Source organism: Tiliqua scincoides, chromosome 11 (genome assembly GCF_035046505.1).
Source record: "Tiliqua scincoides isolate rTilSci1 chromosome 11, rTilSci1.hap2, whole genome shotgun sequence".
Taxonomy (NCBI): domain Eukaryota; kingdom Metazoa; phylum Chordata; class Lepidosauria; order Squamata; family Scincidae; genus Tiliqua; species Tiliqua scincoides.
Genome location: NC_089831.1, coordinates 9,245,054 through 9,267,358, shown reverse-complemented (window position 1 = coordinate 9,267,358; position 22,305 = coordinate 9,245,054). Strand labels below are relative to the sequence as shown.

General features: G+C 45.4%; 2 pseudogenes; both read left to right on the top strand.

Moving 5' to 3' along the window:
* The first annotated feature begins 3,394 nt into the window (after positions 1-3,394).
* Positions 3,395-3,509, top strand: LOC136662855 (5S ribosomal RNA; annotated as a pseudogene).
* Positions 3,510-3,625: 116 nt separating this feature from the next.
* LOC136662839 (5S ribosomal RNA) lies at positions 3,626-3,748 on the top strand (annotated as a pseudogene).
* The last annotated feature ends 18,557 nt before the right edge of the window (positions 3,749-22,305 follow it).

Here is a 22,305-nt window from a genome sequence, read left to right as displayed (position 1 = left end):
TGCTACTGCAAATAATATATCCTGAAATTTAAAAAAAAAAAAACCTCACTGGATATGTAGCTAATAATAATAATAATAATAATAATAATAATAATAATAAGTAGCAAATTTCCATATTATATACAGTGATGCCTCGCAAGACGAATGCCTCGCGCAACGAAAAACTCGCAAGACGAAAGCATTTTGCAATTTTTTTGGTGACTCGCAAGATGAATTTTTCTATGGCCATGCTTCGCAAGACGAATTTTTTTGCATTTTTTTTTTTTTGGTTTGTTTTAATTCGCACAACCGTTAATACCCAGGATGCATTGAAGTTTTGTGCTTGAAATTTTTGAAATCCTCTGTACAGTATGTATGCCTTTAAAGAGCACTTAACTTTGTAAACCAAATTTGACTTTGTTCTGACTTTTTTTGCCCATAGGAACGCATTAATTAAATTTCAATGCATTCCTATGGGAAACCGCGCTTCACAAGACGAAATTTTCGCAATATGAAACGACTCACGGAACGAATTAATTTCGTCTTGCAAGACATCACTGTATTATGGAAATACATTTATGTTTAAGGGAATATATATAATATATATTTTCATATTATATATTATATGATAATAATATATAATATGTAGCAAATTTCCAGCCTTCTAATTAAAAGATTGAAGCTCGTTCTGTCATTTTTCCACCAACACCGAGCTCACTAAACAGATTTAGAGGAAATTATAGTAATTGGGTCCTTTTGATCGTAATGCAAACAGGCAGCCATTTAGGAAAAAAAAAAGCAATTTTATTATGGGGTCCTAATTAAATCATTGTACACCACATCCTTTCCTCAAAGCCATGAAATAGCCATGAAACATGGTGACTTTTTTCCATCCCGCCACCATGAAATCAGCACAAATTTTCTATCAAAAATGGACAACAGCTGGGATTAAGTCAGCCGGCGTTAGAAGTATTGGATCTGCGCTGGTTCGTTATCTGTGTTCCTCATTGGAAGAGGCAAGCTCTCAGGCCTCTGAGCTCGCTTCGGGACCGGCTGCCAGTTTCAGCTAGGAAGGCAAATGAAAGGATTCGGAAAGCTTCTGCCACTTCTCTCCTCCAGGCATACGTAGCCTATGATGAATACCTAAAGATGCCAACTTGGATAAGGTGGGTTGACTTCAGCTCAGTGGGACCAGTTAAGGGACATTTGCACATGGGTTCATGGCCAGTGGAGGTTGTCAAATGTTGCCATAGGGCATGCGTCAAAGTCAAAGGGGGAGGAGGGAGTCATAGCACCCAAAATCATGTATTTAGTTCCTTTCTTTCCTGTCTTTGATCTGAAAGAATCTGCACAGTGACTTAACATCAGCGTAAAACCTAAACATAGACAAGCATACAGGTTGGACCTCTGTGTCCACAGCTGTTCTATTCTTGGACCTCCCACAGATAATGAGATCCATGGGGGTCCTTTAGAGGACCTCTGGATATGACTGCAGATGCCTTCCAGTTGCATCTGAGGTGCGTGGAGGTCACGCATGCCTCAGAACGCATCTAAGAGGTGTTCTGAGGTGTTCGTGTGAAAACTGGAAGTGCACTCCGATCTCCAAACGGAGTGATTTTCAGCATCAGGATTCCCATGGAGGGGGCTGTGAGCTTCGTGGACTCTCTCCAAGGACCCCTCCCATGTAAGGGGGAAATCCCCTGGGTTCCTGTGGCGTCACGATCGCTGTGATACCATCAGAACACATCACCACCCCCAGGCCCCACCTCCACAAACATTCATCGGCCATCCCAAAGTCTGAGTAGGATTTTGGGAACCAGCCACTATCTTGCAGTGAAAAGATGCACACTGAGCAACGAGGGGAGGAATGCAAGCAGCGCACAGGGAGGGGAAGGCATGGGCTTCCTCTGAAATATGCCAACTTACAGCCCACCATGTTGTAGCATGGTGACATCATGTGACACCACGCAAAACATGTTGCCAACAGGCCACTCTGAGTCTCCCGTGTAAAGCAGCAGTACTGCTGAAGCTGTTGGATCAGGCTGGTGCCAGTATGTTGTCATGGGGGCATGTCATGGGAGAGTAAGATGGATGGATGGATGGATGGATGGATGGATGGATGGATGGATGGATGGATGGATGGATGGGTCAGGAGAGGGCAGGATGCAGGAACTGGGCCAGAGGGTCTGAATTTCAATGGCAAATATAGTTACAGTTTGGCCCACACTTCTTGCTTACTCTCCTAGACCTGCCATAAGTCTGAGGTGACCCAGAGGGCATCAGGCAGATTTCTTGATTGCTCCCTCACCATAGAATGCAGCACAAGTTTCCCTGGCATGGCTGCATCTGTGCAAGTGGTAGGGGATAGGACTGGAGCGTAAGAGCTTCAAGTCATTGAAGTGACATGGATAAAAGTACTTTGTGACATCTCAGCAATGAGAAGCAATGAAAAGCTGGCTCCTGAGAGGAAGAGGAGGAATAAGTGGATGGGGCAAGAACATCTGGGAGGGCCTTGCTAGGATATCATTAGATAAGGATAAGGCTTCAACATGCAGGACCACAGCAAAACTAAACTGTCCCATAAGTTTATTTGCAGGTTTGCATGCTCTGTTTTTATCTGACTTTTCAGCCAAAGGGCTCCCCAAGCAGCTCATGTAAATAATCCAATTTAAAAATGCAATAAAAACCATAATTAAAACTTCATTAAAGCACCACTAAAATCAACAATCGACAAAGGACCGGTAAACTCATTAAACAGTTCCAGCTCGACTCATTTAAGCTAGAGATGGGACAAGTTCATGTTTGCAGGGTGGTGTTATGTATGTGTGTGTGTGTGTGGGGGGGGGGGGTGTTCAGGGTGGACAATCGAGTCAGGACTTCTCTACAGCAAGAACTGCCAAGTGCTGCTTTTGAACCTTTCTTCAAAGAACCTGAGCTGAGAAGAGGCAGGCTCAGTTGGAGGAAAATTGAGAAGTTTGCCTTGGGGCTCAATAAGTATCGCTCTACCATGCCCCAGATGTAGATAGATGACCAACAGGGGGAGGGAGTTCAGATGGCTAGAAGGGGAGGTGAATGGAGGAGGGCAGATGGATGGAACAAAGAGATAAAATAAGATCAGGAACAGGTTCCCTAGAAAGGGGAGTGGGGCTTCACGTCATTGGATGAGGGTCCCCTGAATACAGCAACTGAAGTAACTGAAACTTACCATACCACCTCATGTCCTTGTATTGTGTCAGCTTTCATGTCCTTGTATCAGTCCTAATACTAGAATGCTTGCTCAGTTATGTGAGTGTCATCAAGTTGGCCACTGTTTTTGTTGTTATTGATTGATTTGTTGGGTGGCCTGTACTGTTATATATTGTTAATTGGGGGGGGGTTGACACCAAACCTAGTGATGCCACTCCATTTAGGCTGCACATATGATATTCTCTGCACAAGCCTGATCTCGTCTGATCTCAGAAGCTAAGCAGGGTCAGGCCTGGTTAGTACTTGGATGGGAGACCGCCTGGGAATACCGGGTGCTGTAGGCTTATACCATGATCTCGGAAGCTAAGCAGGGTCAGGCCTGGTTAGTACTTGGATGGGAGACCGCCTGGGAATACCGGGTGCTGTAGGCTTCTACCATAGTCTTTCGAGACTGAAGGTTGCCAACCATCTCCCTATACTGAACACTATCTCCCGATCTCGTCTGATCTCGGAAGCTAAGCAGGGTCAAGCCTGGTTAGTACTTGGATGGGAGACCGCCTGGGAATACCGGGTGCTGTAGGCTTATACCATAGTCTTTGGAGACTGAAGGTTGCCAACCATGATATTGTAATTTATTCTGCATGGTCTGGTACGGGAGGGAGGAGGTCCATCATGGGAGTGACACAGTGAGCTCTTGCATGCAAACCTAGTGATACCTCTGGGGAGGGAGTTGCACGGGTCCATGACCGCTCCAGTGTTTGCCTCAGTGGTCCATGGGCTTCAAAAGGTTGAGAACCCACTGCTGTAAACAATGACTAACTGGTTCAGTGCACGACTACATCTGGTTCAGTTCTGGGGAAGCCATGGGGAGACTTAAAATGGGGAGTCCTAAAATGAGTGCCAAATTGGGGGGTGGGAGGTAGTTACTAGCTCTATGCAAACAACCGATCAAGATGACCTTATCAAGATGAAGCAATGACAGTCCAGATTAATCAACAAGTAGTCCAATGTCCCCTTTTCTTCTAGAAGAGCCTCCAGATGTCGGCAGTGGGCAAAGGCAACTCACTCGAGCCCTGGGGAGTTCACCTCTCCTTTGCACAGTTGGGAGTTCACCTCTCCTTTGCACAGGGGTGGAGGAGTGGAATGATAAACTCCCCAAATTCATTTTGGAACCCAAACCGCGGTGACGCACCTTGTTGGGGAGCCTAGCTATGCCACTGGCACTTTTAAACCCAGGCTCTTAACGGTTAGCCTTGTGGTTCCAGGAGAAAGCTGCCAAGATACAGCATTTTTTCTCCTGAGATGGCCTCCAATCCTCATCTACTCTTGTAAATACAAAAAGAAAGTGGTAAGATTAATATGGCGTGGAAAACCTTCTGTGCAGCTCACGCAGAGCTGGGTTGATTCTCTAATCCTTTCCTTCGGTCAGGGTTTGTTTGCTTCTCCACACCGGGAGATCCATAGTTTACTTCATGGTTCATTTTATTCAGTTCTCCACCGTGGCATCAATTTATTTTCTGCAGGTTTTTTTGTTGTTGTTTTTTTATCTTTGACTATCAGTTTAGTAACAGTTGGTGTTGGGTGATTGCTGATGTTTGACTTTCCCTTTTCTCGTGACTGTTCTATCAACTTCAAGCACATTCACTGCTGGATGGATAACACGACCAGACATCCAAGTAATAAGGCTCTTTCTGTGGCCTGGTAAACATCACAGAGGTGCCAACGTGTCATATTTTAGTTTGGGGTTTTCTTCTTTGCTCTGTTGGCTCCTTCCTTCCTCTTTCCTCCCTTGATTTGTCTCGAAATCTTTCCTCGCTCCTGGCAACTAGCAGTTTAAGTCATCCAATATTTAGGTTGGCAGAGGGGAGCAGGGAAATGGTTTGAAAGCAAACACCAACTACTGAGTAACAAAGTCAGGCTGGTCGAAGGATTAGAGGAGATTATAGCAGCTGTGTTGATGTGAAGACTGGGCTAGGGTGTGTCTTCATTTGAAATAGAAGCACACAGAATCCTCCTGGCTGAATTTCACCCCAGATGCTAAGAAATAAGTTTCTTAGGGTGCAATCCTAACTTGCACTGGAAACTGGCAGGCCAGTGGGCCTGCACTACATCCAGTGCAAGTTTGGGGCTGACTGTAGGCCAGCCCAGGGCAAGGGGAAATGTTTCCCTTCACCCCAAGTCGCACTGCAGCAGCCCCGATGGGTCTACTTAGATCAGTGCCACCTGATGAGGTGGCGCAAATCCAAGCAGCCCAGGACTGCCCAGGTTTGGGGGTCAGGATTCGGCGTAACTGCCGGATCCTGGCCCCAACTCCCTTTTTCCACTCGGCCGTCCATGATCCCCGATAGATAGATAGATAGATAGATAGATAGATAGATAGATAGATAGATAGATAGATAGATAGATAGATATTCATTCATTCTATCTATCTATCTATCTATCTATCTATCTATCTATCTATCTATCTATCTATCTATCTATCTATCTATCTATCTATCTATCTATCTATCTATCTATGGTCATTTCATTCATTCATTCTATTCATTCATTCATTCTTGGCATGAAGAAGGTCTCAAGTTCAGTCCCTAACTTCTTCAGGTCAGGGTAGAAAAGGCCCTTGGAGAGCTAGGTGGCAGCCTTCTGCGTTCCTTTCAAGAAGGACCAAGGGGCCTTTATGAAACAGTCGCTCTCTTCTCTACCAGTCCCATCCTTGAATGAATGAATGAATGAATGAATTCACGCTGCCAATGAATTCAGCAAGGAGCCCTGGGCGTAGACGTCCCTGAAGGATCTATCAGGGACACCTCCAGAACGTCCACAAATCATGACGGCGTAAGAGCAGAAAATTAACCCGCCTGCTGGTGTTGCATCTTCACCAGTTGTTTCTCCGGCAGAATCTCCTCTGGGGTGTTATCTGTCTTGCGTTGTCGTTTTTTTTTTTTTTTTTACTCCAACACTTATTAAAGTGCTTTGCAAACATTAATTAATGAAGCTTTGTTAAAAGAAAAAAGAAATAGGGAAAAAAAAACCTCCACCAGGCAGATTGCTACATGTTGTTACACTCGTTTTGCTGATGAGAAAGCTGATTGGCAGGAAATGGGAAGCCGCCGCCCCCCAAGCAGGTTTTCAGAAGGCTCACAATAAAACCCAGGCAATTGTGCGCAGTGGGCCCTGCTGGTGGTATCTCCACCGAGAAACTCATTGCTAGGGACGCAGTACGCGGTTTCGTATTAGCGCCGACGCTGGCCCCGGAGAGCCGAGAGCAGCGAGCTCTCCCACTTGTATTTGGGGGCTAATTAACCATTCTCCGCTCCCGAGCAGATTACTGTCAACCATTTAATGGCTCATTGGCTTTAGAACCATTTCGGGTTCATCTTTTCACCATTTCAGCCAAATAGTTATTGTGATTTGTGACTTCAAGTAATAGCCAGCAAGCTGTGAACAGGCCTCACAAATTACGATGTTCGTCACACCCTTTGACAAATCGGCCTCCCTAACGCCGGCTGCATTGTTCACAGATGCTGTTGGGCAGCAGGTTCCATGGATCTAACTGTTTTGAACTGGTTTGCTATGGAAAATAAGGCCGCAATCCTAACCAACACTTTCCTGACAGTAAGCCCCATTGAACAAAATAGGACTTACTTCTGAGCAGGCCTGGTTAGGTTTGTGCCCTAAGTCATTTTCAGGAAAAGCACCCCTCACTTTTTGACGGTCCGCTCTTTTGAGCATATCTATTCTAACCAGAAGTCATGCATTTGGTTCATGCTCCACTCTTTCGACCTATTTTGTCCCATGGTTGGTTGGATCCTAGAGTTACTTAGGGAGCAATCCAAACTGGCCCTTGTTGGGAGGATGGCACGCAAATGTGTGCCGGCTTCCAGAGGCCACCTCCAGGGCTATCGTGCTGGAGAAGAGGTACGTTTGCACTGGCCGCGTCAGGCCTGCACAGGGGTCTGGGGAGGGTGGGGGAAGGGTGGAACAGAGAGGGGGAAGGACAGGCAGTGGGAGGCAGGCAGGAACTTGGGTAGGCTGGGGTCAAAAGGGGGTGGGGCCAGGATGTGGCACTTAGGTTGGATCCTAACCCCACTGTTTTGCACCACCGGGCTGCTCAGATCTACACCACCTCTTTAGGTGGCGCAGATCCAAGTAGCCCCAATGAAGCTGCTACTGCATTACCTGGAATAAGGGGAATTGGTTTCTCTTGCCCCGTGTTGAGCCAGTCAACCCCATGCTGTATACCGCACAGGCCAGTTGGCCTCCCTGTTCCAGCGCTGGTTAGGATTGGGCTATTCGGCTCAAAAGAAGACAGCACTCATCATACGGGAACAGGGTGACCAGATGTCCTCTTTTTCCAGGACATGTCCTCTTTTTAAGTCTTGTGTCCTGGAAAAGAACTTAAAGGTCCTCCTTTTCCCTGTGAGAGGGCCCCTGCAGGCAGCTCATAACCTTCTTGTAATTAATAATATGTAATAAATTATGTAATATCGTCTTAAATTTAATAATAAGTAATACAGGGTTTAAATTAACCACGTGAAATCAATATACGAGTGTTTTCAGCTTTTTTTTGGTCCTGTTCTGCATTTTTCATGGATGTCCTACATTTTGGGGTGCCTTGTCCTCTTTGGCGGTGATGACATCTGGTCATCTTGTATGGGAAGCATGCTACCTTAGTTTTAACTTCTGATTCCCCAAGACCTAATGTCATGTGGTCCTTTTGTTTATGAGTAGCGCAGTGAGATTATCAAAGAGAAGAGAACAATCAATCAATCAATCAATTAATGATCATTCTAGAAGTGATTAGAGGAACACTACAAGCAGAGGACAGTAGAATTTGAAAATCAGCTGGATATCCAGAAGTCAACATGACAAATGAATTCATAGTGCTGGAGATGGCAAATTCTGAAATGAAAATCCGACTCGTTTCATAGGAGGCGAGTCTTTTAATTTTTCACCACGCGCCCTTCATCCCTACACGTTTGTGCAAATTGAGACAACAGCCTCCCAAAGTAAACATTTTCTTTTTATCGACAAAATTTCCTCTCTGCAAGTGAGGTGTTTGTGCACTAAATAATTCAGTGTCAGGAGTATCTGCGATGTGTGTTAACTGTATTTAAATGAGGCTCCGTTAAAAGATGGGCTTGATTGAAAAATAAATAAATAAAAGGGCCCAATCCTCTCCAACTTTCCACAGCACTGATGCAGGTGCAATGCAGAACCAAGGCAAGGGAACAATCACTCCCTTACCTTGAGGGGGCCAATGTGATGGTCTCCTTCATTACAGGATGCAGTGCTCAACCTGTCGGTACAGCTGCATCAACCCTGGAAAGTTGGAGAGGATTGGGCTCAGTGGCGTCGCTACTGGGGTGCAGGACGCACACGTTGCACTGGGTGATGTGTGAAGGGGGGTGACACCATACTGGCCAAAGTTTTTAAGATCTTGGTATTTTCGAACATTATATTTATTTGACGTTGTATTCGTGTTATATTTCATCTGATGTGGAATTTCATGCAGAATGCAATGAAACAAACTATGTTAAAATATCTTTATTCTATTAAAAGTTATAGCCCAAAAAACCCAGCAGGAATGGAGCAATGGTACTTTACCATGCCCAGCACCAGGGGCATTTCCCCACCCATTTCATGAGAGGAGGTCTCCATCATGGGGGATGATGCTCTGGCCTCCCACACAGGGTGATGCAAACGCTAGTGATACCACTGATTGGGTTCAAAAGGCCTTCCAGGCTATCTTTTTCCTTCCTTTTTGACCATAGGTTTGCTAACACTTGGATGACCCTTGATGATAAATATTAAGAGCCCTTTACTAGATTCCTATGGGTCACAGCACTTCATGTGTGATCATGTCAATGTTGGTGTTATTGTTCTGTTTGAAATCAAAGCTGGGACGAAATAATTTGGACATGCTGGCTGCAGGTAAGAAACATAGCTTTGAGTGGAGAACCTCATGGAATTATTGATATGCCAAAAGAAGATATTAGAACCTGAAAAATATTAGAATCTGGAACTCTGAAGTTTCCAAGCATTTTCCTCATCCAGCTTGCTCTGGCAGTTACCCATGCACTGATAACATCAAGATTGAATTCTTATAGTGCATTATACATGGGTCTGTCTATGATTGTGGTTTTCAAACGTTTTAGCACCTGGACCCACTTTTTAGAATAACAATCTGTCGGGACTCATCAGAAGCGATGTCATTAACCAGGAAGTGACGTCATGGCCAGAAGTGACACCATAAAGCAAGAAAATTTTTAATGCCCCCATAAGACAAAATCAAATCAAGTAAAATTTACAATAAGTATAAATATAAAAATTTATTTAAAATAAAGAAGAACCCTCCTAACCCTTCCAAGCAGTTGCTGATCTGTTAAAAAAAAAATTCTCCAAATATCCCAGAGGTTGCAGCCCTATCCACACTTACCCAAGAGTAAGCCCCATTGACTCACATTGCTAAAATCATATATATATGTAGAACAGAGAGTAGCCTGTTAAAAGTACAGATCTGTAACATTTTCCCAAATGGGAGAATCAAGTCTAATGTATTTAAAATACATTAAGCCCCATTGGCTCTCATTGCTAAAATTATATATATATATATATAGATATAGATATAGATATAGATATAGATATAGATATAGATAGATAGATAGATAGATAGATAGATAGATAGATAGATAGATAGATAGATAGATAGAGACACACACACACACACACACACACACACACACACACACATATACACATATATACAGAGAGAGAGAGAGAGAAGCCTGTTAAAAGTACAGATCTGTAACATTTTCCCAAATGGGAGAATCAAGTCTAATGTATTTAAAATAAACACACATTGAAATGAATGGGGAACCACCTGACATTGGCTCATGACTCACCTAGTGGGTCCCAACTCACAGTTTTGAGAAACACTGGTCTCTGAAGTCTGTTCAGAAATTATGATTGATGTAGAACTACATTTCTCAAGCAGCAGTACTTGTACCACTGGTGGTATTTGAGCTGGTGTCTTGGACTCCAGCCTTGGACTCATAGCCCGAATAGACTCAAGTCTATTTTTTTGCTCAAGGACTTGACTCGAAATTGCTTGAAATTAATCAAAATTTTCCACAAGTCAAGTCACTACAGTTTGTGCTATGACTCAAGACTTGACTCAAGTCATGGGGTCATTGATTCGTGACTTGACTCATGACTCAGCACTGTGACTAGAGCACATCCCTGGTATCAGGTTGCTCGAGGCCCTGGGACAAAACCTTCTACTGGTGTCTCCTATGGCATGTTGAATCCCTGCATCCTCCAAGCCTGCTGCCCTATGCACCTGTCACTGAAAGCATTCCCTACAGGTCCTGCAGTGATTCTGGAAACTCTGGGGGAACGCTTCCATTTGCTGATGAAGATGTTGGCAGAGGTATTGCAGGCGATTGCATAAGCAATGGCATAATGCACCAATCCAATTCAGGGCTTCCTCTGACAGAATTTGCAGGGATGGTGCGTGATTGGGGCTGCCCTAGGCTTGCACCAAAAAAATGTCCATCCCCCACTGGAGCCAGTAAGTCAGTGTGGGGGTTTTCTGGGGGGAGATCAGGGAGGGGATTTGGGCTGGTCTGGGATGCGCCAAGTGCAGACTGGGGGCAGATATCCATGGTAGCAGCGCTAGCAATATTACCAGCCTTTTCACACAACCCTGGACCCACTCAGATTTATGGTAGCCAACGGGCAGGTGCAGAACCAAGCAGGCCCATTGAGAGCCATGGCACAGTAGCCTCTTTGGGCCAGTCCAGGAGAGGATTGGGTTGTAAATCTCACAGGCAACTCAGGCTAGCACTGCCACTGGTAGTAGGAGATTCATGTCACCCTGGTGGACTCTCTGATGAAGAAGCGCCCATGACCAGTTTCCAACCTGGCCAACAATCTCTGACACTACCTCTGATTCTGTCCATAGCTAAGAAGTCCAAAAATTTCATCACTAGTCCTGTATCTATTTCTTTTTTAAAAAATAAAATGTGAGATCACTATTCATTATTGCAACTTTCCCTTCAGTCTTTCCAGAACGTTCAACTCCCAACATCAGCAGTGAAGAATATGCACAAGGTGCAATTCTGCCTTGATCTTTGTTATTCCAGTACATTATTAAAAGTGCTCATGTTTCAATAGATCTATTTGTCTGACTTTGAAAGAAGCATCAACATGTAAAATAGATCAACTTTATTACAGCAACGATCTCCCAAATTGTTCTAAAACAATCCGTAACAGGGCAGCAAGACGGGTTTGCTGGCAATATGAAATGCCATAAATCTTTGCGGCAAGATTAGCGCAAAGATTATGGGACTCTTTGCCCGCACGCCTACAATAAGACAAAACACAAGCGGTTCACTTATAAGTGGGCTGCAATTTTGTTGGCATCAGTTATCCAATCTTGTAGCAAATCCTAACTCCCCTGAACACAACCCACCTTTTCAGTGCAGACCCCTTTCTCGGAGGGGACTGCCAGTTATTGACTATTCCCCTACATGAGCATACCCACCTGGAGTCCAAGCAGTAGGTCATCAGTGACCATCTGAGCTTATATTCATCCACCCTTGGAAAGAGGGTCCAGAGAAATCCAACATAAGTTATGAACTGCACTGCCTTCTGTAGTGACATCGCGGAAGATATTACCAAGGAGATAAGGTGTGGTGTCCACAGTGCCCCTTGCTCTAAGTGAATGCAGGATTAAGGCCCAGGTGGTAGCTGGAGGTGTGCTGCACAGCTGCAGCCATTAGAGGCTAAAGGAGATCCCTCAGGATATAAGGAACACCTGAGATAGAAAGGATTGTGGGTTGTAGGAGGAGTGAACGTGGAGAGGAGAGACTAAGTAACTGATTGGGCTGACTGACAAACTGACCTTGGACTGTGACTTGGCTTACTGACTCTGGACTCTGACTTTTGCTTGCTGTACTGGTGAGTCAGTAGTATTCCCAGTATTCCCCTGGGGGCTGGGGATAAGAATAGGCCCTCAGTTTGGCTGTACTTGTCGTAAGAGGCGACTAAACAGCCACTGAGTAGATGGGACCCATTAGCCTGGGAAGGCAGCTCATCTGAGAGAAGGAAAACTCTGATCCCAAACCTCCACTGCCTTGTGGCTACATCCAGTTATGGAAAAGGCTTCAGGAGTCAACCTCGAGGCAAAATCCGGAGCCAGAGTCCCTGAGGCAGTTCATGGCTGAACCCAGTCACGTTCTGGCAACTCCTGCGACGCCGCTGGAACCAACCGTATTGGGCTCTGCCTTTCCATTGGACCATTCCAGCGACATGGAGAGGGGGGATTTGCTGCATGGGTTACAGCCTATCCTCCATACCTACTTTACCCAGGCTTCGCGCACTGGAGAGGACACTCTGTTCCAGTACCACCATTCAGAGCGTGACACCTGAGACTGAAGTCTTCCGAGACTGAAGAATGCCAACACACTGGTGAGTCAACCAAGGAAAACTAATCAGCCTTAAGTGGGCACAAGGCCCAGTGGGGAGGAGCTGTGATAAGACACCTTCCCCAAACTAAAAAGGTTGACTATAATGTCCTTGGCTGAAGAGTTCCCACCCAACATCCCTGTTGTGGATGGTCTCTGGAGACTGGTCTTGTGTTCCCTTTGACCAATCAGTTTACTTCAGGGTGCACCACAAACCCTATCTTTAACCCAAAGGTTCCCAAAGTGTGCATCATGACACCTTAGGGCAGTGATTTTCAACATTTTTTTGTCTCATGGCACACTGACAAGGTACTAAAATTGTCAAGGCACACCATCAGTTTTTTTTTACAATTGACAAGGCACACATGCTACTATTGGGGGGCTCACACCCCCATTGGCCCTACTAACAAATGACCCTCCACCAAACGCTTGCTGCACACCTGCAGACCATTAGCGGGACACCAGTGCGCCATGGCACAGTGGTTTGATAATGGCTGCCTTAGGACATTGAGGCACACTCATGGGGCAATGTGAGATGTCCCTGGTGTCCTATCTGTCCTGTGGGATGTCCTACCTGTTCTCCTGGGTGACGCCATCTTGGATCTCAAAAAATCTTGCAATAACCAAGATGGCAGTGCCCAAACCCCACAGCCTCTTCTTCCTGGCTCAGTAAGGCACCACCTTTTTGGATCTCACAAGATTTGGGTGCCACCATCTTGGATCTCACAAAATCTTGTAAGATTTGAGCGCCTCTATCTTGAACCTGACACCATTCAAGATGGTGACACCTGGCTGAGTCAGGAAGGCTTCAAGGGCTCCATGACCCTGGTAAGTTTGAGAGCCGTGCCTCAACCCCTGTTCTGCGCTCTACTTGCCCATAATGGCCAAAGCAGTTAAAGCAATGCACTCTTTCAGACAGTCTGGAGCTAATGAAGAAAAAACTTTCAAAGACCAATCAGGGAGAACCTTACTACTTGGCTATCATCAGGCTCTTACCCTTGGGAAGCGGGTGGCACTATTTTCAAGCTGTATAGAAAACCATGGTGTGGCTGAGACCATTCCCTCCCCATTTATGACCTCAACCAATGGCCTAACTTCCCTTACTTTGGTTGTAAGGTATGGGGCAAAAATGCCCTCCCATCATCATTCTAAGTGATGCTACACTCATGCTCCAGCCATTTATCCCTCAAACCAAGGCATGACCCTGCTTTGCAAGGCGTATGTCGGAGCAAATGTGAAGAAGCCAAGCAGGTCTGTACGTGATTAGTTTTGTCCTGGCTGTCCTGAATTCCTCAAAAGAAAGACTGGATGAAAGGAACGTTCTCCCTCCCCCCCCCAATTCACAATATTATGCGATTTCTGTTCCTTGACTCTTAGATAACTTTTGTAATGATGTCAATGACTTAACAAACCTCAGTTAATTTAAGATACCAAATCCCCTTCAGCTAGGTCAGTAATGGGGGACAGCCTCTGCATTTTTAACCAGATGATGACCTTGCTTCATAATATCAGACTTTTGAAGCTTTTGGGTTGGCTCTCATCTGCATTCCTAAGAGTTACACCAGGTTTTACTCAGGGACTCTTAATCTGCAGATACGGGGCTAGTGGCTGGCTGAAAAATTGGATTTCTTTGCTTTTGTGAAGCTGTGTGAGCCCTAAAGTCAGGCCCCTTTCCCTGCGTTAAAAAGCATAAGTCTCCAACACCATCTTGTCTACATCTCCCACCCTTTAGGTGGGAAAGTCATGTACACCAGTGGCCCTGAATTAGTGCTCTGAGAATAGGAAAGGTTTATCGCAGGGGTTCTCAGCCTGCGGTATCCGTACCACTGGTGGTATGCTGGGCGGGTCTTGGGTGGCATGAGGTAGCATCAATAGCCCAGCGGTGAGATTGCAACTGGAGCTTCCAGTTGCAACAGGAAGCTTAAACCTGCTGTCAGAGCTGTAGTGCATGCTTTCTGACTGCAAGATAAAGCTCACTCGCCCAGCCTGAGCCTCTTACTGACCTTAGAAGCTCCCATCATGGTCTCCACATCCAGAAGTACCTGGAAATGACGTTATGGCCCGTTACTTCCAGGGGTACCTCTGAAGACAGCATGGTGGCAAATGGGACGTCAGGGAAATAGCATTGAGAAAAGCTGGTTTATGGTATCCCCCCTTTTGTATTCAGACAGAGAGACGTAATGGACATAATGGTGACTTTGCTGGTTTGAGCTGGAGATGTGGCATTGGTCAATTACTTAAAAGACTCATAAAAGGACTAGTGACCTTTCCAAACTGGTGTCTTTCACCTGCCACCTGAAGTAGTGCAACATATTCTACCATATCATCAGTCCACCTCCTCACAGGACTGACACAAGATCTCCCAGACACCTGAGGCAAATGACCAAGTGCTGCTCCTCTTAACCCACCACTTTGTTCTCCTGTACAGTTCTTCTTCCCCCAACTGGAGTCAAAATATGGAGTTGTGAACTACAGCAGTGGTTCCCAAACTTATCTGGGTCTCAACACCACCACCAACCCCTAGCCTTTTCTTTTGGGCTCAGCTGGGCATTGCCATCTTGGATCTTGCAAAATCTCATCAGATCCAAGATGTGGTCACCCAAATACCATGACATTTTGTGAGATCCAAGGTGGTGGTGCCCGGGTGGGGAGGACAGATAGGAGGGGTCACCGGGGACATCTCGTAGTGTTCCTGTGACTGAGCCATGACAGCCTAAGGTGTTTCAAATCACACATTGGGGACCCCTGGACGACAGTACCCCCATGTCTTGGTTTACCACTGTCCTGCACTCTTCATCTTCCACTCTGTTCCCCTTTTCCTTTTCAAACCTAAGGAGCAGGAGGAGGAGAAGAACTAGTGGAGGTGGGTCTTCCAGGGGGAGTCAGAGGAGATGGATGTTCTCCCTCTCAGTCTCACAAATGGATCTGATCCCAAAATGCCCAGCTCACAATATTGAAATACCCACCAGGCCCTTCTCTGACTAAAAGCCCCTCTCTGACCCTTGTCCAAGAATGTTACCAGCCAACATCTAATATCCCTCTCAGAGAACAAGCTGGCTGCAAGAAACCTAGTATGTGCCCCAAGGATGAACAGAAAGCCATAAACAATGGCAATAAACAAATAAGGATGAAAGTGTTAGGGTAAAGGGAAGTGATACAGAACCGGATCCTCTGTAATGGATATGTCTGTAAACAAATGGTCGATGCGCATAGAATTGCCCTTCTCAAATCAACATCCTGAACTGATAACAAATGCCAAATGTTGTTTTCCTGCCTGTTGGTCTGTTATTTTTCCCATGGATGTTTTCCTCTCTTTGTGTGCTCTTGTACCCCTCCCATATCTAGAATGCCCTATAAAACCTGCATCATTGTAACTCTTCAGGGTCCTCCACCTGTGCGTGGGATGTCCTGTTTGCAAACGAGTAAATGTTTACTTTTGTCAGAAGTCCTCTGAATTCTCCTGTCTGTGGTTCGCTTCTCCAAAATCCGAACTAACAGTGTGCCCATTCGGGAACAGATCGGTGCTGGCTCTTCGGTGAGATATTTGTTGCGTTTGATCTTTGATCGGTGTTCCTCTCATGTAAGATCCATCTGACCCTGACCATGGCATAAAAATGATGGCGTAACCTTGGGCTGCTTCCCCCTCTGGTCTCCTTCAAATATATTACATGGTAGCTGAGGACCTTCTCAACTGCAAATGATGTGGAAATTTAAGCAGCAATGAAAGCGCTGAAGGAATTAAGTCCACAATTAAAACTAAGATGGTACAGAAACTCATTTCAGTCTGGGAGTTTTGTTTCCCCCCCACCCATCTCTCCCCCCCTTTATCTTTTAAAAAATAATGATAGACAATTATCAGGACATAAACTTTGCTTCTGCTAATGTTCCTTGCTATTACAGCAATCTAATCGCATAAGACTCTCTAAAAACTAGACTAAAGCCGCATAGGAGAAGTGTCTCCAACACGGAAGGGAGATGGTAATGAATTAAAAAGGATGAGATAGTGTTGGTTTTAAACTGATGTTCTATTTTTGAAGAGAGGAATTCAACTAAGGAGTAAATTAAGCTTTGAAACGATATGAACTTGGAGAATTCGGGTCCCACGACTAGGATAACATAAAGGAGATCATTAAAATATGATTTGATTTTTTCAGCAGAAAACTGTGGGGATCCTAATGATATCCCCCCCTTTGAGGTTTTGAGGGTGGGGCTTTCTGGGGGTTGCCAGCAGGGGTGGATGGGGGCCAATTAAAGGCCTGGGACTTCATTCCTCTTGGAGATGTTTCACTTTGTAGTTCTGGTGGCTCTACCCCATAGGATAGCTGCTCACAGAGCCCAGGGCCTTTGGTTATAGTGCTGATAGCATGGGGAAATGTTGAAGGAAATTCTGGGGAAGTAGTGGCTGCTGCCTGCATGTTGATAAATAACTGAGATTCTCAGATCCACCTGAGAAATTGCCAGAATTCGTCATCCATTTTCAGGGATGTGTCAATCCATCACGGCGAGACTTGAGTCAAGTTCTGAGTCCCCACTCCCTTTGATCTGATTCATGCACAAGTCTTAATGGACAGCCTTTGGGACTCAGCCAGAGCCTTTTTGTGACTCTGTTTTGCTCGAGTCAGAATATTTTTGATAAACAAATCAGACGCAGCTGCACAGAAAAAGTGGAGCTGTTGGCAGTGTGTGTGTGTGTCGGAGTTCTCATTTAACACTCCCCTGATGTCCCCATCCCATCAGTAAACAAAAGCTCTGCTGTTCTTCAAGTGACTGTAGCCGTGCATGAAGGGCCGATCGGTTCCTTACAAACCCTAGCAACCACTTGTTCCCCAGAAAAACTCCCAAGTTCCTGCTCAACAAGCACCTGTTGGAAATGCTCTAAGAGGATTTCCTGCCTAAGGCACGGGGTTGGACTAGATGACCTATTAGGTCCTTTCCAACTCAATGATTCTATGATCACTTCCAATTTCAGAGCAAGTGTGCCTTTTGTCAGCAAGAGCCCATGAAACACATGTTTGACAACTTGGGTCTGAATCTTATGAATCAAATCACCATCCCTGCCCATTTTGGCCTGGTGGAAATAATAATAATAATAATAATAATAATAATACAGGTATTTATATACTGCCTTTCTTGGTCTTTATTCAAGACTTTATTCAAGGCGGTTTACATAGGCAGGCTAATTTAAATCCCCGGAGGGATTTTTACAATTGAAAGAAGGCTCTATCTTTCAAGAGCCACAACAAATACAGATGTTTCGTTCTGATCTGGCCTGCATCCTGGCCTCCATCCTCCCACGCTCAGAGCAGATGGAATAGCTCAGCTCAGCTTGTCAGTTGCTTCAAGTTCGCACGGTGCCGGTGGCCTCGAACTGGCGACCTTGTGGATGTTATCTTCAGGCAAATGGAGGCTCTACCCTCTAGACCAGACCTCCTGCCCTGGTACTGCCCAGAGGTCCCTCCCCGCACCACAGGGGCTTTCGCTGCCTCGGATGCTGCAGGTCTCAGCCTCTGCTTCTCTTGGTAACATGAAATAAAGTTGCCCTTTCTCCCATATCTGTTGTCTCGAATGTTCATTGGACAGTGCGGAAACAAACGTTCTGGCAACTCCTGCAACGCCGCTGGAACCAACCGTACTGGCTTCTGCCTTTCCACTGGACCATTTCAGCAACATGGAGACAATGGGATGGGGATTTGGAATCAACGCTGATATTTGTGCATGCTGGAATGCAGCAAATCTGTCTACAAGCAAGGCAGACGGATCCCGACAGATTGTCATTCTAAAAAGTGGGTTCCAGTGCTAAAAGGTTTGAGAATCACAGCGCTAATCATAGAATCATAGAGTTGGAAGGGGTCTGATAGGTCACCTAGTCCAACCCCCTTCCTATAGTAGGAAATCCTCCGGGGGTATGTCCAACAGGGGCTTGTCAAGCCCCTGCTTGAAGATCTCCAGTGAGGGAGAGTCCAACACCTCCCTTGGCAATCTGTTCCACTGCTGGACCGCCCTTCCCATCAGGAATTTTTCCTTGATGACTAATCGGAATCTCTTATTAATAATAATAATAATAATAATAATAATAATAATAATAATAATAACAACTCGGTATTTATATACCGCCTTTCTGGTCATCGGATTACTCCTCTGACTTTATTCAAGGCGGTTTACATAGGCAGGCATTTCTAAATCCCTCAAGGGGATTTTTACAAACATAGAGGTTCTCCCTTTCAAGAACCAACAACATTTCAGAATGGATCTTCCTGGTTTGGTCTCACTTCTGGCCTCCCAGGCAGGCTGACAGCAGCTCCATCTCTCACATGGAGGGCAGCCAAGACGCTTCTTGCTCACAGCAAGAGCAGGTGGAATCACTCAGCTCGGCTTGTCAGCTGCTTCAAGGTCTCGCCATTCTCAGCCGTTCAGGGAGCCGCCAGTGTCCTCGAACTGGCGACCTTCTGATATTATCTTTGGGCTAACGGAGGCTCTACCCTCTAGACCAGACCTCCTGCCCGGAGAATCTCTTCTCTTGCAATCGGAATTTCTTTTTAATGAATTGGACCAAGTGCACAAAATGTTCCCAGTTGGTGTTTATACACCGCTTACATCATTGACTAAGGCATCCGCCGACATGTGCGCTGGAATTGTACCACACATTTCTTCAAGGGTTTCCCTTAGATCTTGGGTCTACAAACTGGCCCTTCAGAAAAATCATACTGTGTGTAACGCAGTGGTGATGAAACCTTATTGTTCTGCCCAGCAGTCATCAGTTTTCATGCCGGATCATTGCAGAACCTCAAGCCAGGGAACCACTTCACCGGGAAATCAGGGTGCAGAGCCTTCTGGGGACGTAAGAAGCAGAAGTGGCTCCCCTTAGCTGAGGCTCTGCAATGATCCCTCATGAAAACTGGTGGGAGAAAGGGTTTGCCACCACCATGCCTGGAATGATTATTCCAGTGCACCCTGGATTTGGAGACCACTGCCTTAGAAGCTGGAGCTGCAGATTTTCTACAAGGAAGTGTGTATGAATGAGAGCTCCTTAAATGTGTGCACATTTTTTGGAGACACCCTGTATTGTGACTCCACTTCTGACACTGATGGAGCCCTACCAATGACCGTTTCAGCAAAAGTTTTCGTTTTCTGACTCGACGAAATGGAACGAAGCAAGCTCAGCGATGGGAGTGGAATGAATAAAACATATTGGAGCTACTGCTGTACCTCCAAAGTACCTCCGCGTCATACCCTGCACTGAGTTCATGGGTCCTCCAACGCTTATGCGGTTCTTCCCACACAACATGCTTCTGAAAGAGATGCACAACGAATGATGCATAATGTACTGCAAATGCTTGCAAGTGACTCCCATATGAAAATGGGGTGTCCAAGCCAACCCCTTGGAAAGGATCCAGGTCTGCCATGAAACCAGATAATCACCTGTCTCCATTCCTGGTTTTTCTATTGAAAAGTAATGGGGCCAAAGGCTGCCATCCTATATGCACTTACCTGAGAGTAAGCCCTATTGAATGAAATGGTACTTGCTTTTGAGGAAACATGCATAGGATTGCATTGTAAGCTGCAGGGCTTCCCATGTCTCAGACAGCTGAGACCACAGCAATTACCATATACCGTATACAACAGCAATTTGACCATATTGGAGTGGGTGGAGTGTATTTTTAAATGAATGTATACCATCAGGGAAAAACTTTGTTTGATACTCTGAGTCACTGCTTGCACTTCATTACAGGACCAGGGGTAAAAAAAGGTACATCCCCTTTCATTTCAGTGCATATTTGATTTTTAATACAATGACTTGATACTACCATAGTATGTGACTGCCTTTGGGGAAATGTTACAGATCCATACTTTTAACAGGCTGCTGTGTATATGCTTTTAACAATGTTAATTCGTGGGGCTGACTCCCGGGTAAGTGTGGATAGGATGGCAGCCTTCGGGATGTTTGGGGGATTTAAAACAAAAAACAAATCAGCAACAGCTTGGGAAAGTTAGGAGGGTTCTTCTTCATTTTAAATCAACTGTAAGCTTTCCATTGACTTAATTGATTGATTTGATTTTGTGGTATGGGGTGTGCTGAAAATTTCCCTGTTTGATGATGTCACTTCCAGCCATGACATCACTTCCAGGGGAACGACATCACTTTGGGCTGCATCCCGACAAATTGTCATTCTAAAAGGTGGATCCCGGTGCAAAAAAAATTTGAGAACCACTGGCCGAGCTCAACGCCTAACGTTTATGTATGCTTATAAGATCTCAGCGTTTAAAATGTGTTCTTGTGGCGGTACAATAATCTATGTTTCTAATGAGGCAGGCCCACTTTGGAATCTTTTCACCGGAACTGGTTGAAGTGGTTGAGGGCCCAATCCCATCTAAGAACATAAGAACACAAGAACAGCCCCACTGGATCAGGCCATAGGCCCATCTAGTCCAGCTTCTTGTATCTCACAGTGGCCCACCAAATGCCCCAGGGAGCACACCAGATAACAAGAGACCTCATCCTGGTGCCCTCCCTTGCATCTGGCATTCTGACATAGCCCATTTCTAAAATCAGGAGGTTGCGCATACACATCATGGCTTGTACCCCGTAATGGATTTTTCCTCCAGAAACATGTCCAATCCCCTTTTAAAGGCATCCAGGCCAGATGCCATCACCACATCCTGTGGCAAGGAGTTCCACAGACCGACCACACGCTGAGTAAGGAAATATTTTCTTTTGTCTGTTCTAACTCTCCCAACACTCAATTTTAGTGGATGTCCCCTGGTTCTGGTGTTATGTGAGAGTGTAAAGAGCATCTCCCTATCCACTCTGTCCATCCCCTGCATAATTTTGTATGTCTCAATCATGTCCCCCCTCAGGCATCTCTTTTCTAGGCTGAAGAGGCCCAAACGCCGTAGCCTTTCCTCATAAGGAAGGTGTCCCAGCCCCGTAATTTCCCAGCACTGGTGCCACCATAATGCAGCCCTGAGGCAAGGGCACAAAAGTTCCCATACCTCGAGGAGGCCTCTGTGAATGCCTCCCCATCAGAGAATGCAGTGCATACCCCATTGGTACACTGGAAAGTTGGATAGAATTGGACCCTGAATCATTAAAAGCTCTCTGCAGGAGGATCACTGTAACTAGAGGGGGAAACCTGTTTGGAAATCTCATTGTTTCCTCTGATTCTGAAGTTTAACCTGCTTTCAGGAAAGAAAAAAAAAAGACAGTTTTGTTTCTCACTTGGGGCTAAAGCCCCTGTCAAGAATCTGGAAAGTGCCAGTCCCCTGCTGTCTGCTTTGAAACTCTTCTCTCTAATGGCAAAATCTTATGCTTTGATCCCAGTGGGATTCCACTCCAGACCTTGCTTCCAATTACATGTGTTTCAGAATCCCCATTATGTACACACACGTATGAGTGTTTTTTCCCTGATAGGGGTCAAGTACAGCTACTGTTTTAGCAATGTTGTCTTAATTTGCGGCTTCAGTACTGGAGGGACCACATTGCTCACTTTACAGTAGACCAAGATTTTTTTTCTTTTTTAAAGGAGGGATAAAGGGAAAATAAAAGAATCAGACTCCAGGATTATAGAGAATGGAAGAATTACTTCCACTGAATTTGTTTCTGTGACGAGGTTAGTTTGATATGGAAATCCATAACCATCTGTAGTATCAAAGCCGGGCAGGTAAATTGCCCCAG